This window comes from Heterocephalus glaber, unplaced genomic scaffold (assembly GCF_053883595.1).
Source record: "Heterocephalus glaber isolate CG9 unplaced genomic scaffold, H.glaber_assembly_v1.0 deba00001472, whole genome shotgun sequence".
NCBI classification, from domain to species: Eukaryota; Metazoa; Chordata; class Mammalia; order Rodentia; family Bathyergidae; genus Heterocephalus; species Heterocephalus glaber.
This window is the reverse complement of record NW_028258315.1, coordinates 67,857,279-67,883,523: the sequence shown is the minus strand read 5'-3', so window position 1 is coordinate 67,883,523 and position 26,245 is coordinate 67,857,279. Positions and strand designations below refer to the sequence as shown.

Genomic DNA, 26,245 nt, shown 5'->3' with positions numbered 1-26,245 from the left:
CTAAACAGAAGTAGAAACAAAAGTAATGGCCATTAATAACCACACTGTCTTCATCTTTCACCCTTATACAGTATCAACTTCCCCAAACCACACAGCAACAATATAATGATTATCTACAATATAATAATTATCTACATACATATAATAATTATCTAAATACCTGTAATACTTATCTATATAATCCTATCATCAGTGATTCCAGTATTGTATCACAGGGTGAAAAAGGGGTTGTAACACAATGAGCTTTCTTAGAACATAAACTAGGATGTAAAAGAGAAGCCAGGACAAGACTGAGAGGAGAGTGAATACGTAGTAATGTCACTTTGGGGAAGTACACTCAAACATGTCAATCACTTTTAGATGACCCTGTAATAGTTTAATTGTTGTTGACCTTGAGGATACCAAGCAGAAGTCCAGAAGGAATGAGTGTTTACTTAAACGTTCAGATGGGTTTTCCCCTCGCATCAAAACAATAATGAAATTTAAGAGTTCCATTTTGGACAAATAGTCCATTTTAAACAAACTTATTGACATTAATAGGATAAATAAAAATAAAAAACTAAATGAGATCACAGAGGATATTGAGTTAATAAACAAAAGTCGAGAATCATGAAAAATTATCTTTCATGAAATAGGGATGAGTTCTTAGACACAAAAATTGTGGTGGGAGATTTTTTATAAAATATCCTTAAAGAAGGCTGCTGAAATATGACTTCTGGACTAACCCAGATAGCTTACTGAGGGAATTCAATTTGGAATGAGACCTTCTAAAAGTTTATCTAGATAGAATTGAAATAAAACATGAAGTTACCAAAAGAAAAGGAATCCCAACTGTTAGGTGTTGTGAGCACAGAAGGAAGACATACTCTGGCCCATGGCTGGGTGAATACCATGGAAGGCAAATACTTTCTCTAGTAATGGAAAAGGCCTGACCATGGGTCTATTGCACAGGAACTGTTTTTAATCATTTGCAGAGACCAGGGAAATGTGGCTATATTAATCAAATGCACCAACCTCATTGTTTGCCTACAGCTCAACCTTTTCATAAGATTTTTTTTCCCCTGGTCATGTTCAACAAAAACAGGTCCAGATTTGTATTAGTTTGTTTTCCTTGAGAATGTAATGCCAGAAGAGCAAAATTGTTTTCCAATGACATATCCTCCTAAGAATATTTGGAAGGGTGGGGTCTAATTATGCTTAACTTATTTGTTTTTAAAAAGGGACAAAAGTTGACTGATGAGGGTGTCTGTGTAATTTATTTTTCAAACCAAGACCTTTTTGAGAGTGAAAAATAAGAGCTATTAATAATTGTACTAGGACAAAGACAAACTGGGATTACAGAGACCCTACTTATAATAAAAATAAAAACAAATACCTAGCCAGGTTTCACTGATTTATTGCACATTTCAAACTAAAACACACTTAATATCTAACACAAACATGGTTATATAATTTTTATTTTAATTCTCCTTTAGGAGAAAAAGCATACAGTAATCTATTGAAAAATGTCCTATGCCATTTGACACATGCTTTCTTTTTTCCTGACCCTCCTAAGGTAAGATAATCATAAATAGAACTTAAATTGTTATATAAAACAATAAACAATGATGCCTTTCACAGAAAATAGATTTAGTAGCTGCTGGAGAATTTTTTGTAGCTCAGAGAAAAATGAAGATATTAAAACTTTGTAAAAGAAAATGTTTTTGAAAAATAGATTCAGGATATCCATTGCCTTTGTAGCAAAACTATAATAAGACAGACAGGACTGTAAAAGCAAAATTGAGGAAAAATATTAAAAATATATTTGCTATCCTCAGTGGTATGGTACACACTTGTAATCCCTGCTATTCAGGAGGCTGAGGCAGAAAGATGATCTGTTCAAGGCCAGCCTGGGCAACATAGTGAGACCTCATCTCACAAACAATACAAATAAACATTTCCCTAACATTCAAAATAAAACAAATTCCTACTAAAAACATAAATCTGAAGATAAGAATAGATGTACTAATGGGCAAACAAGGTAAACGGATAGTCATCTATTCTCAGCTATAGCCTAATGATGTTTTAGAATTTCAGGAATAAAGAAACAAATCCAATGAGTGTTTATGTAGAAAAAAGGCAAGCAGTCATGCATTTATTCAACATGTATGGTTGAGCACTGTGATAGATTGTGTTATTGTTCCCTGTTTGTTATCCCACCTATGAGAGGACTAATAGATCCCTGCTTGTGGCCATGTGATGTGCAGTGCCTTCCGGTAGGAAGACTAAACCCCTCTGTCGTTATTAGAATGAGGCCCGTGGTTTCTATTGGCAGATGGATTATGAGCAGAAACATTGTGATAAATCTGAACAGAAGACTTATGAGTGAGCTTTATTTGTGGTCCTGCTCTTGTCTTTTCCTTCTTCTGGGAGAAAAGATGTTCCAGGCAGGATCTTCTCTATTATATTAGCAAAGATTCTGGAATAAAAAAGATTGAAAAAGAGCTGCAACTGTACAGTGGAGCTTGGCCTACCTGTGGCCAACAGATAATGTGATTGAGAAGTCACCTCCTGTTGATTCGAACTGAAATATTGATTTATTAGAGCACTATAGACAAACAAAGTCTGATGTATAAAAGTGCTGAGGAGGTCCCACTTACTCTACTTGGCGCTCAAAACTTAGCCAACATGGATCCTTGCCTTCACTGAATTTGTATTGTAGTAAGTCATCCTAGGAAACTTTAGACACTAAAAGACAATACACCAATACTTATTGGACTTTAAGACAAAAACAAGAGAATTTGTATTTTTAAAGATGTGACAATCTTCATATATTCTTATGGAAAATTACTTGAAGAGATTAATAACACAGCTGAAATGTGAGTGGAAACCTGTTTTTAAGAATTGAGAAATTTGATTTTCGTAGGACTGGTAATGAACTTTGAAAATATAGAGCCATTCTAACTCATTAAATAATTATTAAATTTATGTGATATTAGTTTCCTGAAAATGAAAGAAAATCAACTGCAATACTATTAGGACTAATAAAAAAGCTTCCTACCATACCTAGTTACTATATATATGCTATATATATATATATATATATATATATATATATACACACACACACACACACACACACACACACACACTCTCTCTCTCTCTCTCTCTCTCTCTATATATATATATATATGTATATATATGAGCTTTCTTGTATCCTTGCAATTATAATTAGGAAAAAGATCTCTGTTAGCATGGCAACACAGTTATATAATACCCAGGAATGTAGTTGCCAAGAGATATGACACATGAAAAACTTTAGTAAGGGATTTAAGGTGAATAGGTGATTTAGAACTGTGAAGTTATTCACTTTCACCCAGTTAATTTATATATTTAATGTAAGGAATAAACTGAAGTGCAGGGATCCTGACTCACTTGCCTGAGGCTGCAGTGCCAAGAAGAAGGAAAGTAAGAACCTGTAACCGAATCTCTTAGATTGTGTTCCTGTCAGGAGGTCATTCATGTAGGACCTACTTCCTAAGAAATATGAATGTGCTTTAGAGCAAAGTTCACTATGAACTCTAGAATTTCACAAGGAAAGCAGGAGTATATGTCTTGGCTGTGTGTTAGAGTTATTAGCTGAAATCAGGCCTCATGAAAGGTTTTTGTTTTATTACCTTCTTGACACATTGATATCCCAAGTACACCATTCACGTGATCCAGACTTTAGCAGCTTTACTATTGTCAAAGGATCTTCAAAATTTCAATTACTATTCTGTCTCAATCCTTAAATCCAGTGTCTCTTCCCCAGTGGTTCTCAGAGCAACTACCCATCCTTGCAGGCTATTATGTCTTTTGCCCTTCTTCTTGGACTTACCAGTATTTATCATGTAGTTTCAGCAGTCAGTGAGGCTGTTATCTTTGTGCCTTACTCTTTCTCGTCTGGAATTGCTCTTGGTGATATGGTATAACTATGTCCTAATTCGTGTGTAATTAGCATCATTTTTTGGTACTGTCTCCAATAATATCTTGGTCAGTTTCAGTGCTTCTTGATACTCTGGGCCAAGAGGCAAGGGTTCTTGATACTTGGTATGTATTAAAAATAATTTTTGTGGTTAAATGGGGGAAAACTGGAGAATTTAATTTTTTAAAACAATAAGTTAAAATTATGTATATTTATAATGTACAACATGTTTAGATATGTACATACATTGTGAAATGGCTAAGTTTAGCTCTTTAACATATGCATTATTTCGCATACTTTACTATTTTTGTGCTGATAAAATTTACTTTCCTTTAGAAATTTTCAAGTATACAATATGTTGTTACTAGCTGTAGTCACCCTGGTGTACAATAGATCTCTTGAATTTATTTCTCCTATTTGAAATTTTGTGTCCTTTGGCCAATGTCTTCTCTAATCCTCCCCATTCCTACCCCTCAGCTTCTGGTAATCAACATTTTACTCTTCGTTTCTATGGGTTTGGCTTTTTTTAATACTCTATACATAAGTGGGATCTTATAGTATTTGTCTTTCTGTGCTGAAGAAATTTCATTTAACATAATGTCCTCCAGGTTCATCTATGTTGTCACAAATAATAGGATTTCATTTTTAAAAAGACTAAATAGGAAAAAATGAAATCCTTTTATTTGTGAGAACATGGAGGAATCTATCATCTGTCTATCTATCTATCTATCTATCTATCTATCTATCTATGTATCTATCTATGTATCTATCTATCTGAACATGGGTGTGAAGATATCTCTTTGACATACTAATTTTATATTGATTGGATACATACCCACTAGAATTACTAGACCAGATGATAGTCCTAGTTTTGATTTTTTGGGAACCTCTATTAGTACAAACACCATAATGGCTTTACTAACTTATTGTCACACCAACATCAGGAAGGGTTCCTTTTGCTCCCTGACTTCACCAACATTTGTTACCTTTTACCTGTTTTATAATAGCTGTCCTAACAGTTTGAGGTAATGTGTCATTACTATATTTTAAATTTTTAAATTTTTCTCAGTACATGTTTGCAGTGCATAATGATTCACTGTAGGGAGTTGGTGCATGTACATAACACATTTTAATTTTTTTATGCTCCCTTCCCCTTGATTCCCTCTTCTGTCCCTCCATTTCTTGGTCTTTTCTCCACTTAATTTATATTCTCCAGGAGCTAGTGATGTTGAGGAGTTTTTCACATACTTGTTGGCATTTGTGTATCTTCTTTTGAAAAATATCAATTCAGGTCCTTTGCCCATTTTTAAGTGTTGTTTTGGTTGTTCTTGTTTTACTGTTGAGTTGATTTTCTTATATATTTTGTACAATCACCCCTTAATAGATGTATGGTTTATAAATATTCTCTCTCATTCTGTAGGTTGACTCTTCACTCTTTTGCTTCTTTCCTTTAATGTACAGAAACTTTTTAGTTTGATGCAATTCCACTTGTCTATTTGTGCTTTTGTTGCCCATGATTTTTGGAACATATCCAAGAAATTTCTGTCCAAACTAATCTTTTGTACCTTTCCCCCTGTTTTCTTCTGTTCCTCTTACTACTTTAGGTCTTTCATTGAATTTTTAACTTGTTGTGTTTATTATTGTATACATTGTAAGATGAGAGTCTAATTTCATTCTTCTGCATGTAGATTTTTAGTTTTCCTATCACCATTTATTGAAGAAATTGTCTTTTTCCTGTTGTGTGTTTTTGGCAACTCTTTTGAAAATCAATTGATCATGAATATGTGGATTTATTCCTAGGGTCTTTATTCTATTCATTTGGAATATATGTCTTCTTTTATGCTAGTATCATGATGTTTTGATTAATAAAAATTTTGAAACCAGATATTGTGATACCACTACCTTCATTCTTTTTAAGATAACTGGGTATGTGGAGTCGTTTGTGGTACTATGCAAACTATATGATTGGTATGTCCATTTCTGTGAAATTGATTTTCTAGAGTGCTTTGGATATTATAATTCCTTCAATTCATGAACATGAAATATCTCTTCATTTCTTTGTATTATCAATTTCTTTTATTAGTATTTTGTAGTTTTCAGTTTACAGGTATCTCACCTCTTTGGTTAAATTTATGCATAAACATTTTATTTTATGAGATTGTTTTCTTGATTTCTTTTTCAGATAGTTTGTTGCTAGTGTATTGACATGCTACTGATGCTATTTGTTTTTGTGTTTTAACATTACATTTCTCAACCTTACTGAATTTATTTATTCTACAAATTATTTTGATGAAGTCTTTAGGGTTTTCTATATGTAAGACCATGCCATCTACTGAAACAGTTTAACTTCTTCTTTTCCAATTTGGATGCCTTTTATTTCCCTCTCTTGCTTAGCTGCTATTATTAGGAATTCCAAGTGGCAAGAGTGGACATCCTTGACTTGTTTTTGCTCTTAGAAGAAAAACTTTCAATTTTTTACTATTGAGTGGAAGCATGTTGTGAGTTTGTTATATATGGTCTTTATTGTGTTCTTTCTATTGTAATTTATTAAAAGTTTTTATCATTAAGAATGTAAATTTTGTCAAATACTTTTTCGCATCTATTGAGGTAATTGCATATTTTGTCTTTCATTCTGTTTTTATGTTACATCACATTTCTAGATTTGCATGCCCTTTTTGTTCCAGGGACAAATCTCACTTACCATGAATAATTCTTTAAATGTGCTGGTGAATTTGGTTTGTTTTATTTTATTGATATTATTTGAATCTATATTCATCAAGCATATTAACTTGTAATTATTTTTCTCAGGGTGTGCCTGTCTTGTTTTTGTATCAGGGTAATGATGGGCTTGTAAAATAAGTTTGGAGATATTTTTATTTTACTTTCTGCAGTTCAGGACCCTCATATATGATAGCTAAATACTCTATCACTGACCTACACCCTGAACCCTTGGGAAAATTCTTGCTTCTCAGTTTTACTCAGAAGTTTGAAAAAGACTGGGACTCTTCTTTAAATGTCTTGTAGAATTTAACTGTGAAGCCATCCGTTCCTGGGGTGTTTTTTTGTTGAGGAGTTTTCTTTTTCTTTAGCTTCAATGTTCTTACTTGTTACTGTCTGCTGAGATTTTTAATTTTTTTCATGATTTCAGTCTTTGGATGGATATTAACTATTTTTTCAGGCTGTCCAATTTTGTTCATGATTGTTCAAAATGATCTCTTATGATCTTGTGTTCCTGTGACATTATTTGTAAGATGTCTTCTTTCAATTCTGATTTTATTTGAATCTTCTTTTTTTTTGTCTTAGTCTAACAATTTACTTTTTTTGTTTTGGTGTTGGATATCAGATTTAGGGCTTTGTGCAGTTTATTTCTGTTTGTTTGAATTTTGGTTTGGTTTTTAATTTTTTATTAGTACATGTTAGCAGTACATAATATTTATATTCCTTGTGGGGAGTTGGTACATGTACATAACAGATCTTTTTTTTTTTGGTACCGGGGATCAAACTCGGGTCCTTGTGCTTGCTACATAATATATCTTAATTCTTTTTTCATCCCCTCTCCTCCTCTTTCTCCACCTCTTGATCCCCTTCCCATTTGAAAAAAATCTATTTCCATACTTCTATTATCTATCTTTTACTCTTTATGTTTGGGTTTCTCATATAGGAAAACCCGTGTGACATTTAAGCTTATGTACCTGATTTATTTCATGAAACATTAGTGCTCTAACACTAAGCTGTATGCCCAGCCCCATGTAAATGTTATCTTTTCAAAAAGCTTAGTTTCATTTGTCTTTTCTATTGTTTTTCTAGTCTTTCTTTCACTTATTTCTGTTCTGATTGTTATATCTTTCTTTCTGATGGTTTTGGGGTTAGATTGTGCTTCTTTTTATGATTTCTTAAGATGTATCATTGAACAGTTTACTTGATTTTTTTTTCCTCATTTTTGATGTAAGTACTAATCGCTATGATCTCCCTTCAAATTGTTTTAGCTTCATGTCATAAGTTTTAGTATGTTGTCTTGCTATTTTTAATTTGTCTCCAGACATTTTCAAATTTTCTTTTTAATTTCTTAATTGACCCATTGTTTGCTCAGGAATGTACTAATTAACTTCTATATATTTGTAGATTTTTTGAATACTCTCCTATTGTGAACTATAGTTTTGAAAAACTTGTGTGTTGAAATATACTTTATACAATTTCAGTCTTCTTAAATTTGCTAATATTTGTTTTGTGGACCATCTTATGATTATCCTAGAAAATATTCTTTGTATACTTCAGAAGAATATTCATTCTTTAGTTATAGCATAGAATCTTCTGTGTATGCTGGTTGGGTCCATTTTTCCAAAATGTGCTGCATTTCCAAAATTTCCTCACTGAATATATATTGGTTGGGAGATGAGGATGAGTGTCTTATATTTCACCATATTGATATAGGTTTTAAAAACCTGGGAAGTTATTTTTTATTTACTGCTACTGTTTGGATATGATTTGAGTGTGTTGCTCAAAGGTTTGTATGTTGAAATCTCGATCTGCAGTGTGGTAATATTGGGAGGTAGATCCTAGTGGGAAGTCATTAGATCACTGGGGGTGTGGCCCTGAGAAGGGATTAAGGCAGTTCTTGTAGGAACCCAGGTAAGTGAGTTGGCATAGAAGAACAAGACTGGTCCCTCTCACTCTCTTATTTCTGGTCTTGTCATAGGATCTCATCCACACGTGCTCCCACCATGATTCAATCTGCTATGATGTGATTACTAGACCCAGTATTTTCCTGTTTGGACTTTTGGTCTCCAAAAAGGGAGCTAAATAAACCTCTTTTCTTTATAAAATACAAGCCTTGGGTATAGGTATTTTGTTATAGAATTGCCAGTTATCTCCTTTTTCTATAATTTTCAGTTAGGCACATTTTTCCACTTTCCTGGCATCTGAGTTTGTCCACATGATTAAGTACTGGACAATGGGATATTAGAGTTGCTGTGTGATTTATGAGATATGTCTTTGGAATTAGAGGTTCACCACCTTTTGCTTATTTCATTCTGCTTTTCAGAGTATGGTTGAACAAGTCATCATAGGGATGGCAGAGCAACAGTAGAGTAGGGGATTGGGCTATGCCAAGATAGAAGATTGTGTCAAAGATGAATTTAAGATAACAGAGGTTTCTTACCAGCTTGGACTTTGATATAAAAGAAAAATAGACTTCTATCAGTTTTAAGTCCCTAATATTTTTGTTGTCACATGTATGAAAATGCATACCTAAACACAACTTCCCTTTCTCTTGCATCATGTAGATATAGCTGATTCACTCCAGTATTATTTCTTAAGGTAGGATTCTCTTGCTTATGTAATTCTGACTTGGAAGTTACTCTTCAGTTTACTTGAAACTTTTGGTTTGGAGAGCTAGTCTCTCAGTTTCTGTCTGTCCAGCCCAAACTAACATGTCCACATTCGCAAGATGAGCATGTGCTGACCTTTCTTCTTCATTCATTTAAAGTGCTATTCACTACACTGTCCACCAAATCTTCAAGTTAAATATAGAAGCCTAGGCTTGGTCATCCTTGAACACACTTGAATAATTAAAATTTTATGTGTGTAATTTCCAACAGAAAGGATCCACAGTTTTTAAGGTAAATTTTAAAGGTCATTGACTTAAAACAGATTAGACACACTGTGGTGATTACCAGAGCCAAACAAACCAGTAACACCTTCCTCTCCTTCCTCCCTAGTGGTCATGGTCTGAGCAGAGAGCTCACTCGGAAAGTAGAGAGCTGAAAATCAAAGCACAAGTTATCTGATTTTAATAACTTCTGAAGTTTGCTATTTACATCAACAAGGTCTACTGAGAGACAGAAGAACCAAACACTTTATAAAAGAGCATTAGGCCAGGTTCAAGCAGGACCTCAGCGTTTCTTATCTGATCCATCTTGACACTTCCTAAAAAGTGCTCTCTGCCTTCAGTACCATCCCTTGCTGTCCTGACTCCCCACTCTTGCCAGTGTAAACTCTTTTTTTTTTTTATTTGGTACTGGACCTTGTGCTTGTGAGGCAGGTGGTGGCACCACTGAGCTAAATCCCCGGCCTGCCAGTGTAAACTTTTAATATGACAAAACTAAGATATATATGAAACATAGACTATGATAACAAGCAGATAACTGTTAGACTAAAAAATAGGCAAAGAATCTGAATAGACATTTCTTTAAAAAAAGAAAGACACACAAATGGCCAGTAAGTATGTAAAAAAATAGTCAACATCACTAATCATCAGAGAACTGCAAATCAAAAGTATAATGTGAATCATACCTATTAGAACAGCTATTATATTAAAAAATGGAAGTAACAAATGTTGGCAAGTATGTGGAGAAAAGGGGACCCTTGAAAACTCTCGGTGGGGATGTAAAGTAGTAGAATCCTTATGGAAAAACAGTCTGGAGGTTTCTCAAAAAATTAAAAATAAAATTATCCTATGATTCAGTATTTCCACTACTGCATATATATCCAAAAGAAATGAACTCGGTATGTTGAAGATGTCTGTGCTCCATGTTTATTTCAGCATTATCCACAATAACCAAGATACCAAAAAAACCCCTGAAGTGCCCAATACTGGATGAAAGGAATTTTAAAGAGTGGTATATAGCTACAATGGAATGCTATTCAGTCTTAAGAAGAAGAAAATTCTGTCGTTTGTGACAACATGGATAAATCTGGAGGATATTGTGCTAAGTAAAATAAGCCATGCACAAAAGAAAAAATACTGCATAATATGATTCACATTTGAAATCTAAAATTGTTAAACTCACAGAAGTTGAGAGTAGAATGTGAGTTACCAGAGGTAAGAGGGAGGGGTAAACAAAATAAAGAGCATCTTGGTTCAAGGATACAAAATTTCGGTTTCAGTGTGATCTATTGGACAGAATGGTGACTATAGTTGTAATAATTTATTGTACAGTATATTTCCAAATTGTTAAAGCAATGGATTCTAAAATGTTTTCACCACAAAGAAATGATTAGCATGTAAAGTGACGAACATGTAAATTAGCCCGATTCAGTCATTCTACACCATACATCAGTGTTAAAAATTCACATTGCACTTCATAAATACATATAATTTGTTAATTAAAAATAAAATAAAAATATTCTGCAGAAATAAAAATTATAAAGAAAAACCAAATAAAGGCAAAACCTAAAATGTTCTGGGGCTATCACTTGATCCTACTTACCTTTCCGGACACTACTTGCCAGATGCTCTGGATAGGCTAATTGTGTCATCACCTTTCAAATCCACCTGCCCTTTCTTACACTACCTTTCTTAGGTATCCAAGACTTAGCACACACCCATCTCCTTGGGGGTGTCTTTCATAATATCCACAGACAGACTTAAGGTGCACCAGCTCAGCCCCATGGTGTCTTGTACATGTCTTTATTGAAGTTTGAGTCTTCTTTCTGTCATAGTTCACATCTGACCCCCACAGAAGACTCCACTGTCTTCAGTTCATTAATGTACCATCAGCACATGAACCAGTGAATCACTGAGTAGGGAAATGGACCATAGTTATTTTGATTTCAAGAAGTCAGAATATGCAATAATTTACATGCCTTGACTGGATTGCAGTGCTCTTGAGGGTTGGGGAACAGATAAGGCCCCACTCTGTACTTCCTCCCATCCTAGGGTCAATCACCAAGCCTGATACATTACAGATCTACAAGGAAAGCATACTGAAATGATTAGATCTTTTCAAGAACTGATGGCAGGAGTAAAATCACAATGAAATTCTTTACTAAAGACAAAAGTGTTTTTAAGTACTTTGGAACTTCCAAGACTTTCACTTTTTTAGTTAAATCAGTATTTTGATTTTATGTGATACTTAGTTCATTACAATAAGTCTACAAGGCCTTATCAACATTCTTTTGACCATCTCAGAAAAGATTTATATTTCATTTTTCATTATTAATTTTTCATTCACTTATTCATTCAGAAATGATGAATGCTTATGTTCCTTTGAAAGAAACTTTAAATCTGTCTGAAACTTCCATACACTAGTTTTTATGAAATAAAGCTTGCCTTCTTCAATAAAACCTAGTGTTGTATGGCTAAATTTTTAAAGCCTTTTTGTTCTAACCAGAGTAACTTTTGTGATCACACTTGTGTAGGGACTTATGTACATATACTAGGTCTTTCAGTTTAACATATATTATGGATGAGCTAAAATAGAACTTCCCATTTCTTTATTATTTTCTCTCATCTCCTCCTCATCATCATGAATAATATGTATAGACATTAGAACAGTGTGCACCAGTGTAATAGAACATGGGAAAATAATTGCTATCTATTCTAAAAGTGCTTATACTTGAATGATGGACAAGTCTTAAGCGCCTGTGCATTAGTCAGCTTTCCCTTTGCTGAGACAAAATGCCTGATGTACACAACTTAAATGAGGAAATGGTTTACTTGACTCATGGTTTCAGATGTTTTAGTCTGTGGTTAGATGGCTTCAAGCTAGGAACATTATGGCAAAAAGGCGAGGTGGAGCAAAGCTGATCCTTTCATGGTGGCCTGAAAGGAGAGCACAGGAAAAGTGCCAGAGAGGAAGGGACTAGGGACCTAGTCCCCAGTCTCTAACCCTCACAAATACACCAACAAGTGTGCGTTACTAATCTAAGTGTCTTGTCTCTCCTTATTAGGTGTGTTGACAATCAATCTGAATAAGAAAAATCAGTTCCATCTTTCTGAAAGATTATCTGACAGTGATGTTCTTTTTGAATCCTGTCAGGACTAATTCTGTTGGTGCCTCTTCAGTCTGGGGTACGTTCCACTGTGATCAGCTGGCTGTCATTATGACCTCCTCTCTACTCTCTTCATTTCTCTTTTTTGAGTACTTCACTAGATATTGCTTCAAACACCCCATGCTCTCTCTTTCTGTAGTGGCTCCCATGTGTGTGAGGTTCATGTATCTCTTAGGGAAGGTGTCCTTGACTGCCCCAGTCCAGATAATGCCGAGTTTTGTGGCCCATTGCTTCCCTGTCTCTCTGTAGAACTTTAATCCAGTTAATAGCAGGAAACTCATCATGTGGTCTGTCCAGGCTTGGCACAGGGCCTCACTTATGGTAGTTTTCATCAGTTATCCAAGGAATGAATGACAATGGTAGGAATAGAAGTGAAGGAATTAGGTAGCCAGTCTCCTTGCTAGATGATGAGAGCTTAACTTCGGAGGGAATAGAAATGGGTGGATTGGAGAATGTGTTGGATTTTTTAGAGGTAGAGTTATAAAAGCAGCCTTTTACTATGTCATGAACAATAAAAAAGAGAACACCAAAAGTGACAGAAACTTTTGGCCTAGTTCAGGAGACAGAATGTGCTTAGAGTAGGTAGTTAAGGTAGAAACACTGGTTTAAAACAAATTATGTTTAGTAAAGAATATAACTGTAGCCTTTTAAGATAGTTTTGACTATATTTTTTGCTATTAGATATTTCTTCCTTCTGTTGAGCCTCAATTTCCAATATGTAATTTAAACTCAGTTTGAAACAAAATTTTATTCTTTTTTAATTTTGGGTTCCTGAATGAATGTGTTTGTTTGAAAGGGGAAATAAATATTTGAAAAGAGTAAACAGTTGAAAAATTAAAATATGAATAATTTACAAGCTGACTGGCAGTTATTTTGTTGATTGCTAAATTATGTGTTCATTGAATGCTGATTATGTTTAAATATCTCCTCCAGTGTTGCTAAGGGAGACACTCTCTCCTACTGACTTTTGTATATAGACTCTATTTTTGTTTATATTGTTCCCAGTTTATTTTTTTATTTTTGAAAGAATGACTATTTTCATAAATGTATATGTTAATTTTCAATAAAAATTCAATGAAGTGAAACATGTAAGGAAGGAGAAAATTGCCCCAAATTCCACTAGTCAGAAACTATTGTTTTTAATCTTTGTAAATATAGTTCAAAAATCCCTTTATTAATCAATAAAGGGAGACAGAAATAGGGAGAAAGCAAAATATGTTGGGATTATATGATTGGGATCAATATGATTGAGATCATAAACCATGTTATTTTACTGAAATATTAAACATAATCCTTCTTTAATTTAGCAGAGATAAATTTGCAGTGAAATTAAAGGAACCCATGACCTCATAATTCTCACAGTTCCTTAGACTGTTTTATATTTAAATGAATTTAATGCTAACAAGTACTCCTTGCTTTATACTTGTCATATTGCTTATATTTGATATATTTCTTTGCTAGTAGAATTTCATCATTTAGCAATTTTTGCAAGAAAGGCTCATATATCCTAGCATTTATAAGTCATTCTCATCTGTACTAGAATGCTGATTTTATATTTTATACTTGAAGTACTACTCAAGTGTTTTTGAACTACTTATTCATGACTTTCTAGCGTTGATATTATTACTTTGTATAAATCTAAGACCAGCTCTTCTTTTTTCTGCTTGAATACTAATTTAATACTTCCTTTTGAGACACATTCTTGGCTACCACACAAGTATGGAAAAATCCACAAAACAAAACAAGAACTCATATACTCCTCATCCAAGCCAAGAAACAGAACTTTGACAGCACACTCCACTGCCTTCGCAACTTGAAAAATCCCTACATCAAAAGTGGCTTCTCATGAAAGGCTCATCCCCTTGTATCTTTTATTTTTCCTGGAGCTTGTGATAATAATTTTTTATTACTAGTATTTCAGATTTTTCAATGCCTTCCAGTATATTTGTAAAAAGTGCTCTGTCCAGCTTTTCCACTAGTCTGCAGTAGGCGAGTCATTCTGAGTTATATAATCACCTTTACCAAAAGTGGAAGTCTCCAAATACCTTGAATTTCAGTGACTTTGGAAGGATATGATTATGGCAATCATTATTATTTATTTACTTATTTTTCTGAGAGTAGGTCACTATTCTTTTTATCTGATAATTTAATTATGTCTAGTAAACTTTCTCTAGTGCAAACTTCTTTTTTTGAATTCTTGCTACTGTTTATTAGTTCTTCCAGAACAATTTTTGTAGAATGAATTTTTAAAAACCTCTGTATCTGAGCAGGGGATTTAGCTTAGTGGTTGTGCTGCCTGCTGCGCAAGCACAAGGACCCAAGTTCGATCCTTGGTACCAAAAAAGAAAAACCAAAAAACAAAAAACCCCCTCTATATCCATCACTTTCTCTATAATCAATTTTTAAAGTTGCTATCTTATAGAAGTGTTCAATGCATGTGAAAAATTCCTGAAAATTTTAGTGTGTACCTTCATGAATTTTTACAAACAGTAAATCCATGTAAACAATACTCAGTTAAAAAAGCTCAACCTTACCAGATTTCCAAAAGTATGTCTTATGCCTATGTCTAAAAGTATTCTGCATTTTATTTCTAACACTATCGAAGATTCTTTATTTTGAACTTTGTATAAATGGATTTATGTAGTATGTCATCTTTTGTTTAATACATCTTTTATCAAAATATGTAAATAAGTTTTATCCATATTGCTATGTATAGTTGGTTATTCATTATTATTACTGCATAATATTTCATTGTGTAATTATATTATAATTCATTAACCACTGCTTATAGATTTTGAAGTGTTTTCAGTTTTTGATAGTAAGGAAAGCTATGAATATTCTAGTCATGTCTTTCAGTGATCATGATAATCTATCCCTTTTGGGATAGATACTTTCCTAGAATTGTTGGGTCATTGTATAGGCTCTTAATCAATTTTAGCAGATATTATACAATAGTTTTGCGAAGTATCTGTACCAATTTGCACTACCACTAGCAACAAATACTATGACAATTGTAGTTTTTCCATGTTATCTGAACTTAGTATTCATTCTCTCTTTTCATTTTAGCCATCCTGGTGAATGTTTTTAAAATAAAACTTTATTTTAACATAAAATGATAGCAAAATATAAATGATAGCACACTTTATTACTTTTTTCTGTTTTGTGTTCTGGATTTTCAAGGACTTTAATATTTTATCTTTCAGTACAGGACCTCTCATTTCTGGGTCTTAGTCCTTTCATCCCTAATTTATAATATACTCTCCTAAATGTTGAAATAGTGGCGATTTCCTGAGCTACTTATTTTCCTTTGGGATTATACATCTAAATTCCTCTTCATAGGTTTCTCAAATATTTGTTTTTTGGAAACTAAGTATCACAGTGTAAATACCCTTTCCAGGAAACTTCAGCCTAAACTTTCTGACTTTTTTTTTGGGACAGCCTTAGGGAAGATGATAAGCAGCATTGTGGAATGAGGGAGTGCTGGCCTATGGGTTGACCATTCTTCTAGAAATGCAGATCACCCAGTCTTGTTAAACAGACTTTAAGTGTACCAGTTTCTTTGATTCAAATTTGTCCTTTAAAAAAATTGCTGGAAAAAGCAGAGGATCAGTGTTGGGAGTGTTGGGGTTTGAATTCATACTGTAGCAAATGCCTCTCATTTTCTTTCTTTGCTTTTCACAATACTCAGCACTTTGTTTTCCTGAATGCTGAGATGCAACAGGGTGGTGCACAGTGTCATTTTATACCTTCCTGTTAACTGAGGAACTCTGAAAACAAAATAAGACCCCTTTTGGAAGCCACAAAGATTGCATAATGATTGTCCTACAACTCCTTGTCAAACAGGCAGAATGGCTCCCAAGGGCAAGCAATCAGTCCATTCTTAGCAACCCCAGGGCCCTAGAGTTGCACAATGTCAGGAGATTGCTGCTTGATTATTCCTTGGCTGAAAATGACTCTGGATATTTATATTTTTCTGCATTCCTGTTTGATACTTTCAGAGCTCACCCATTATTGGTGCTGCTGCTGGTCATAGTAAAAAGAATAAGCTACTAAGTTTTTTCTGTTTTTTAATAGCAAAAGTAATGCTGGAAACAAGGAATACTGGTTATTTTAGTGACACAAGGCTTCATATTTTCTTAGAAGTGATTTTGAGAGATGGGCTTTAAAGGTAAGGAAAACCCAGATCAGAAATCTCATTATTTTGTTCTTTTGTATGAAAAAATTATCTTATTATCCAAACATGTCTAGGGCAGAGGTAAAAATTTTCCACTAATTGTTTTAGTTATTTAATTGCTAATTACACTTTTAATTTATCTACATGTGTTTATCTTGTCTCAGTCCTTTAGTCAAGATAGAAAGAGAGAAATACACTCCATGGAAGGACTGATGTAATTTTAGATGTGGATCGTGACCCCTCAGTTGGAGGGATATTGAGGTTGAAGTATTTGGGTTCTCCACCTAAACTCTCTGCAGCATCTAGGCTAAACACTCACATAGGATTTCTCTAAAGCTTTAGAGACTTGAGCTAGCATTCTATCTTGAAATCCCTTGAAAGTGAGAATCTGGAAAGCCTAGACCCCATTAGCCTGTCAGTGAACCACTCACAGCTAGAAGAATGGGTAAGAAATGGACACATTCATTTAATATCCGGGTTAATCTTTAACATGCAATGTCTCTATGTTACACAAGGATATTGAAAATAGATCCTGGTGTTTAAAGCTGAGATAACATTGTGTATTGGAATTGCCCAGTGATTGAAATTTAAGGACTGGGGAGGCCATTGTGTAGTTCTGAATGGGCTCTGACTTCAGAAGAGGGATGAGTATATAAATAAGGTGGCCAATCAGCCTTGGTGTAAAACATTTAGGAATCTCATCCATCTGTATTTCTATGTGTGGGGTTGCTTTCCACAGACTCATGGGAGAAAATTCTAGGAAAACACAATTCCCTCTTCTTCCAGGACCTACTAGCCAAGCAACATTAGAGGACCCACATCTGTCTTCCAATGATTCCTGTTTATGAAAGTGGGTGTAGGTGGGACATAAAAGTCTGCTGAAGAGGAAATTAATGTACCTAAAACTCTTTAGTGAATGGCTTTATTTTTGTTTTGGTGAGACCTCCATGGAGCACTTGAATCTCATTTATTCTTTCTCATATTTATTGATTTTTATGTTGACTATACTGCATACCTAAAAAGTAATTAAGAAGGAAAGACTAGTATATAAAATAGTTCTTAATAGAGTAAGTTAGGAGTCTCTTAGAACAGGGCCATAGCAAGATGCTAGCACTGTAGACTGCCAATAGCATGAAGCAGGTGAGATAGACCAGAGCCAATATGGGTCCTCTTGTAAATTATCAGGACAACTGCCAACAAGGTCAAAGTGGACTCTTTGGGAGCAGTTGTCCTCAGGATGGAACAGATGTGTGAGGATGGTTGCTTGCTTACTGTGTTCCCTTCCTACAATCATCATTTACAGCTGTGATGTATTTAGACATTATTTCCCTGTTATCTCTGATTGTAGGCAGATGGAACAGATGAACTCCACTTGCAGACCATTAAAAAGTAGAAGACAGGATGCTTAAGAATATAAACTCTTCTTTATCAAGCCAACAAATTAAACTCACTTTCAAAAACCTATGAAAACACCCTAAAATATTTCTTTCTTTAAAATAGACATTTTTATGCATTTCTGGAGGGAAAAATCACCCTGTTCTTTTGGATATGTTTTAAATTTGTATAAATAAATGGGGACCAGGTGGATTCTAGCTCCTAGGATCTTCACTCTCATGGATCTTTCTGTGCAGAAAGGAGAGAATTTCTCTGTGGAATATTGAATTCTAAAACAACATGTTTCAGGAACATTTCAGGATGTCTAGATCTCATTTTTTTTTTGGTATGTCATTATTTTTGCAACTCTTTCTAAAAACAGAATATTGATTCAGCTCAGCCAACAAACTGGCAGATGGCCAGAACCCTCTGTTGGAGGGAGGTAGTTTTGGGACATTCTTCTTATGAATAGGCAGCTCAGACTGGCTGGGCACAGTACTTAGAGTGGAAAATTTTGTGGGGATAAGGCAGTCCAATTCAAAAATGGGCATCTGAAATGAACAGACATTTCTCAGACAAAGGAGTAAAAGCAGCAAAAAAACGTGAAAAAATGTTCAAAATCACTGGTCATTCAACACATGCAGATGAAAATAACACTGAGATTCCACCTCACCCCAGAAAGAATGGCTGCTATCAAGAAATGAAACAATAATAAGTGCTGGCGGGGGTGTGGGGAGAAAGGAACCCTTCTCCATTGTTGGTGGGAGTGCAGACTGGTGCAACCACTGTGGAAATCAGTATGGAGATACCTCAAAGAACTAGGACTACAGGTCCCATTTGACCCAGCTATTTCCCTGCTGTGTATCTTCCCTAAAGAATTAAAAGAATCATATCACAATGATATATGTGCACTCATGTTTATAGCAGCACAGTTCATAATAGCTAAAGCTTGAAAACAGCCCAAGTGCCCATCAACTGGAAACTGGATAAAGAAGATTTTAAAAAAATAAAATGGAGTACTACTTAGCCATAAAGAATGAGAAACTAGAGACATTTATAGCTAAATAGATGTATTTTGAGGACATACCCTTAAGTTCCATAAATAGGACACATGTGTGTAAATACCAAATTTTTTCTCTAGTGTGAGAAACTGAAAGTGTAAATAAGAATTAAAATGATTAAAATGAATAATTGATAATTTGAAATAGGAAGAAAAGGTAAAAAGGGGTAGGGGAAGTGGGAGGGGAAGGGGAAAGGAAAGAAGGGAAAGGAAAAATTATGAAAAAAGAAAAAAATGGAAACAAAGTCTATGTAAATAGGGAACGGTGGAGGGGATGAAGGGTGCACAGGTAATGGGGAAAAAAATAAGAACCAAGATACATCATGTACAGGTACAAGCATCCAATGATAAATTTAAACGTGTTGTATACCTAAAATGGACCAATAAAAGAATTTAAGCAAAAAAAAAGTGGTAAATAGCATAGGATTCTATGAATAAATTATTCTGAGATCCTGAGTGAAGTTGATGGAAATATAACTGTTAGACATGTGGTTATTCAAAGATTCAGATAAGCTATAATTGTTCATGTAGATATGACCACTAGAGATCTATATACATATGACATAGAGCAAATTCTGCAGTATCAGAATGGTTGTCCTCTCTGCTCCCTACTATATCTAGAGACAATGAAAAGGTAGCAATCTGCAAGCGAGGACATGGACCCCCACCAGGCACAGATATGTTTGATCGTGGACTTTCCAGTTTCCAGAACTAAGAGAAGAAATTTCTATTGTTTAGGCTACCCAGTTACATCACTTTGTAATAACACCCTGGAGGGATTAAGAAAATATGATATTGTTCTTTTAAGTGCATCATGTTAGGTTTTACTTGATGTTGATTTTCCTCACAAGTACTTTCATTAGCTTTGATTATTTGGCTAATGAAAAAGTTTCTTATTTCTGCTGCAAGACGTTATTAGAGATTTAGTGGCTTAAGACAGCAAAGGTATATTATCTGACATCTGTGTAGGTCAGAAGTCAGAAATAGATCTCCTTGAATTTCACTGGGCTAAAATCAAAGTGTTGGTGAAGCTGTTTTCCTTTTAGGAGCTCTGGGAAAGAATCTGCTTCCTTTCCTTTTCCAGGTTCTAAATGCCACGTAACTTCCTTGAATCATGGATCCTTCTTCTTTATTTAAAGCTAGCAACATTTCATATCTTGGACCATTTTTCTCTTGTCACATCTTGCTCGGACACAGCTAGGAAAAAGTTACCCACCATTAAGGATTCCTATGATAGATAGGGCTTACTTGTGAAATTCAGGAAATCTCATTTCAAGGATTTCTCCTTTAATCACATCTATAAACTTTACTTTGCCATGTAAAGAATATACATTCTAGGGATAAGAATGTGGGTACCCTTGGAAGAACCATTATTTTCTTTCCATTGTTAAGACACTGTCCTGTTTCTTTCCTATAAAGTTACTATTTTACTCTTTGCAAAAAAAAAAAAAAAAAGCGTTGTCCTGTCATTAGGTCTTGATTTCAATCTTTTATTTAAGTCAGTTTTCACTTGTACTCCTGAGTCTCTTAGCTTGTCTCCCTATGCTGCCCATGTGCCTCTGCTTTTATAGGAAACCTAGCTCACTATATTTTACAGGATTTGGTTATGCTGGCCTTCAACTCTTCAAAGAGTCAAGAAGCTAATGAAGATATTCTGCAAGGTAGCATTTTTTTTCCTGGTTCTTATTGGTCTGGTTATCTTTTAGTCTCTGTGGCTGCAGACTACTCCCATATCACATGCATGCATGTGTTAACACACATATGAGCCCACATACACACCTGCACACAAACATGCATGTATGTGTGAACACAAGGACCAGAGTGTGCATTTCTAGTCTAATTTTAATTGATATTTTTGTTTGGAGGATTCTATGGAAATAAGAGGCTTAAGAGCATGAAACCTATCTGAAAAATGTAAATGTGAAAACTCCAAGAATAATATAAAATCAAAATATGTGACTTTCATTAGGGACTGCTAAACAAATTAAAAAGTAAAATTAAAAAATTAGAAGATGGACATATATTTACAGATAATTTTAAATAAAAGGAAATAGGGTTGACAGCAAAAGTAAAATTTTATGAAAATAGTGAACAAAATTTTTATAGTCTACAATGCTTATGATGAAATCCACATGAAAATATAACAATCATAAAATTTTAATGGATTATACAGAAATGCACAAAATAATAATAAATATTGAATAATAACAATAGTAGGAAGTAGTATTCTAAATATTAAGTAGATAGATAATAGAAAAAAATCATTAATAGAACTGATGGATTGTATTTAATGGTTTTATTTTAATCTCATCTATCCAAGAAAGAAGTGATTAAAAACATAAATAGAAATTAGTATTATAACATCAGGCAGGGGTCTGGGCAGCCTGAGGTCTCCCTTGAAAAACCCTCCATTGGGAGGGATGTTGGCCTGGAAGCCCCTTCTTCTGGGCCAGGAGCAGCGGGACAGAAGGTTGCCCAAAAGCCCTTTCCTCTGGGCTGGGAGCAACGGGAGGGATGGTGACCAGGAAGCCTCTACCTCTGAGCCGGGAATAGCGGGACTCAGTACCTTGGTCTGGTGTCCTCTGCGTCTTTGTAGTGTGGAACCCAGGTGGCTGCCTGTCTGCGGCGGGGTGATTTGGCGTATTCCGAGCGACTGGGGGCCTCGGTAGGGCATGGGCAGACCTGTCTGTCTGCAGCGGGCTGATTCGGCATGTTCTGTGCGACTCAGGACCTTGGTAGGGCATGGGCAGACCTACCTGTCTGCAGAGGGCTGATTGCTGGTGGGAGTGTAGACTGGTGCAAGCACTGTGGAAATCAGTAGGGAGATACCTCAAAGAACTAGGACTGGAAGTCCCATTTGACCCCACTATTCCACTGCTGGGGATTTTCCCCAAAGAATTAAAAGAATCATACCACAGTGATATATGTGCGCCCATGTTCATAGCTGCGCAGTTTGTAATAGCTAAAACTTGGAAACACCCCAAATGCCCATCAACTGGAGACTGAATAAAGAAAATGTGATTTTTTTAAATAAAATGAAGTACTACTCAGCCATAAAAAATGAGAAATTAGAGACATTTATAGCTAAATGGATGCACATTGAGGCAATACTCTTAAGTGAAATAAATAGGATACACATGTGTAAATACCAAATAGTTTCTCTGGTGTGAGAAACTGAAAGTGTAAATAAGGACTAAATGTATAATAGGTCATGTGAAATAGGAAGAAAAGGGGCAAAGGGGAAGGAAGTGGGAGGGCTAGGGGAAAGGATAGAAGAGAATGGGATTAATATGAGAAAATGGAAAAATAGGAACAAAATCTTTGTAAATAGGAAGGACTGGAGGGGTTGAAGGGAGGGCTGGGCAAGGGTGAAAAATAAGAACCAAGAGAGATTATGTAAAGGTGCAAATTTCCAATGATGAATGTCATTATATTGTATACCTAAAATGTACCAATGATTAGGATGAATAATTGATAATGTAAAATAGGAAGAAAAGGTCCAAAGGGGTAGGGGTAGTGGGAGGGGCAGGGGAAAGGAAAGAAGGGAAAGGACAAATGCTGAGAAATGGAAAAAATGGAAATAAAGTCTTTGTAAATAGGGAAGGGTGGAGGGCGTGAAGGGAGGGCTAGGAATGGGGAAAAAATGAGAACCAAGATGCATCATGTAAAGGTACAATTCCCAATGAGAAATGTAATTGTATTGTATACCTACAATGTACCAATAAAAGAATTGAATAAAAAAAATATATAAATAAATAAATAAATATCTTTTATAATGTGTTAAAAAAAAGAAAATCCCTCCATTCCTCTGGGTTCGTGCCCACCCTCCCATGAAGAACGAAGAAGCTGAGCCTCAGGCAAAAATAGGGAAGTCAAGGAGCTGGGGGATTTAGCTCAGTGATTCTGGCACCTGCCTTGCAAGCACAAGTTCCTGAGTTCGGTCCCGGGTACCAAAAAAAAAAAAAAAAAATAGGGAAGTCAAGTCTGACAAAGAATGCGGAAGTCATAAATGAAAGTAGTGGGAAGCAGATGTCTATTTATAATATCATGAAGTTGGGTATAAAGCTGTCAGGTAGCAGGCTACAAGGTAGGGAGAAACTTCAGTGAGTTTCTCAACAGGGGTCTTTGTCCTGCTCATAATTACTTAGGGGTAATTATAGGAGTAATTATAGAATAGTTGTTCTTTCCTTTTCTTTTTACCTTTGAATAAAATAGACAAAAATCTCATAAAACTGATCAGTGAAATAAAAAGAAATAATAAAAGAATGTGTTAGAAATAATCAAGGAGATGTAATTAAGTAGTTACTTATACATACTCATATAGAGATCAGAAAAAGTAGCATTTTATGTCAATATATGCCAATGTGGCTTACATGGGTGAAAAACATTTTATGAAGCAATATAAAAAACCACTAATTATAGGAGAAATAGGAAAAGAACTGGAATAAAACTTGAAAGAAATTATGAAACCTACCTGAAGATAACCCCTAGAAATAGGTTATAAAGTTTTAAGGATGAATTTTCCAAACCATTATATTACACAAAATTCTTGTATGAATTGAATTATTTGAGCATAAAAGGCAACTTTCCCTGCCTTTTTCTTTCTCCTTTAACTAAATAATGACAGAGAACTATAGGCCAAATTTCTCTTGGAAATGGAAATATAAAATTTTGAACAAATGATGACTGCATGAAATCTAGTATAATAAAGAAATAATGTGCTATGATTAAGTGTATTTTACTCCAGGAATTTAATGATGGATCATTAATAAAAATTTATATTATGATAAATCATTATTTTAGTAAGGGAAAAATGTATAACTATACTTGATTAAAGTAAATTATAAGTAAAATGGGGCTAGAAGATAGATTCCTGTATGTAGTAAAAGTAAATCTGACCAAATACTAAGCATTATACTTTAAATGAAAACTAGAGTCATTCTTACTACAAGTCAAGATTGCTTTCTGTTATACCATAATGGACCCAAAGTATAATAAGAATATCATTCAAATTAATAGGATAAAGTATAGGTATGCATTAATATTATTGAAAAACTATGAAAATTTAGCCCAGTATCTTTATGATAACTTTAGAGTAGGCAAGGATGTAAGGATGAAAAAATAAAGCTATTAGCATACACAGAATGTGTAAGTGCATATTTATGTTAGTTTGGAGAAGGCAGAGACTTCGCAATTAAGATGAAAATAATAAGGGAAAAGGAAATAAAGGAAAATTACCACAAATTAAATTTAAAAAGAAAACTGGAAACATATTTTCAAATATAGAAAGTACAAAATTAATACCACAAATTTACAAAAATATCTTACAAGTCAATAAACAGATAAATATTCTTAAAGGAAATTAGCAATCTTTAGAAAAGTTAGCACAGTTTCTCAGGAAACAGTTAAGAAACAACAATGACCCATTTCTTATACTACTAGTGGAGCTGTAATTGCTGTTGTTAAATTTGAAGGAGGGGATGAGAAATAATCAAGTTGGGACCCTAGAGAGTGGGACTCAGATGCAGACTCCTGGTAGAAGTATTTGAGTTAAAACATCTCATATTACTCTCTAACTCCTAATATCAACCTCCTTTTCAATATACAATGCTAGCATTTGTAAATTAACAGGAGTGGGGCAAGGTTGGTGGTGCAAGTCTGTAATCCCAGCTCCTTAGGAGGCTGAGAAGGAGCATGAGTGTGAGGCCAGCCTTGGCAAATTAAAGACCTTATCTCAAAATTTTTTAAAAAAGTAGCTGGGGATATAGCTCAGTGCTAGAGCACTTCAGCAGCATGCACAAGGCTCTTAGTTAAATCCTCAGCAGCACAAACAAAAACATAACAAATAAACAACTTCCCCAGGCATGGCCTTTGTTGTGGAAAACACCCTTACCTGAACATTTTAGAATAATATTTAAGTATTAGTCTGTCTGCCTGTTTATCTATATTCTGCATCACCATTTAGCTATCTTTCTAATTATGTTTATATCTTTCCATGTTAAGAAGACATGAAATGAGGGGGCAGTGTGTGTATATGTGTGTGTGTGTGTGTGTGTGTGTGTGTGTGTGTGAGGGAGAGAGAGACAGACAGAGATAGAAACAGAGAGACAGAGAGAATGAATTGTGTTTTTAAACAGAAATACCCAAAGAAAGTTCATCTTATGAACATGTAAGTCTATATTTTTATAAAAGTATTCAAGCCACAAATCTATAGGATCCATAATAAAATTAATAAAACATGAATTAAAAGTAACAGAATGTAGTGAAGGCCAGTTATTAGTCATCTTACTCTCACACTAGGTAAACTTTGAAATCTCAGTGGCTTAGCTAATTAGTTTATGCCTTGCTCCTATCACAGCTGGATGTAGGCCTCTACATTTGCCATAGCAAGGGAAGAAAGCAAGCTGGAGTCACCTTGGATTTCTTTTTTTTTTTTTGTCCTCAAATTCTTTTATTGGTACATTTTAGGAATACAACACAATTACATTTCTCATTGGGAACTTTTACCTTTACATGATGCATCTTGGTTCTTATTTTTTCCCCATTCCTAGCCCTCCCTTCACCCCATCCACCCTTCCCTATTTACAAAGACTTTATTTCCATTTTTTCCATTTCTCAGCATTTGTCCTTTCCCTTCTTTCCTTTCCCCTGCCCCTCCCACTACCCCTACCCCTTTGGACCTTTTCTCCCTATTTTGCATTATTGATTATTCATTCTAATCATTGGTACATTTTAGGTATACAATATAATGACATTCATCATTGGAAATTTGCACCTTTACATAATCTCTCTTAGTTCTTATTTTTCACCCTTGCCCAGCCCTCCCTTCAACCCCTCCAGTCCTCCCTATTTACAAAGATTTTGTTCCTATTTTTCCATTTTCTCATATTAATCCCATTCCCTTCTGTCCTTTCCCCTACCC

General features: G+C 34.6%; 1 long non-coding RNA gene across 4 annotated transcripts in view; it reads left to right on the top strand.

Moving 5' to 3' along the window:
- Positions 1 to 26,245, top strand: part of LOC147826392 (uncharacterized) — a 115,999-nt gene that overhangs the window by 45,202 nt on the left and 44,552 nt on the right. The gene's annotated exons all lie outside the window — the stretch shown is intronic.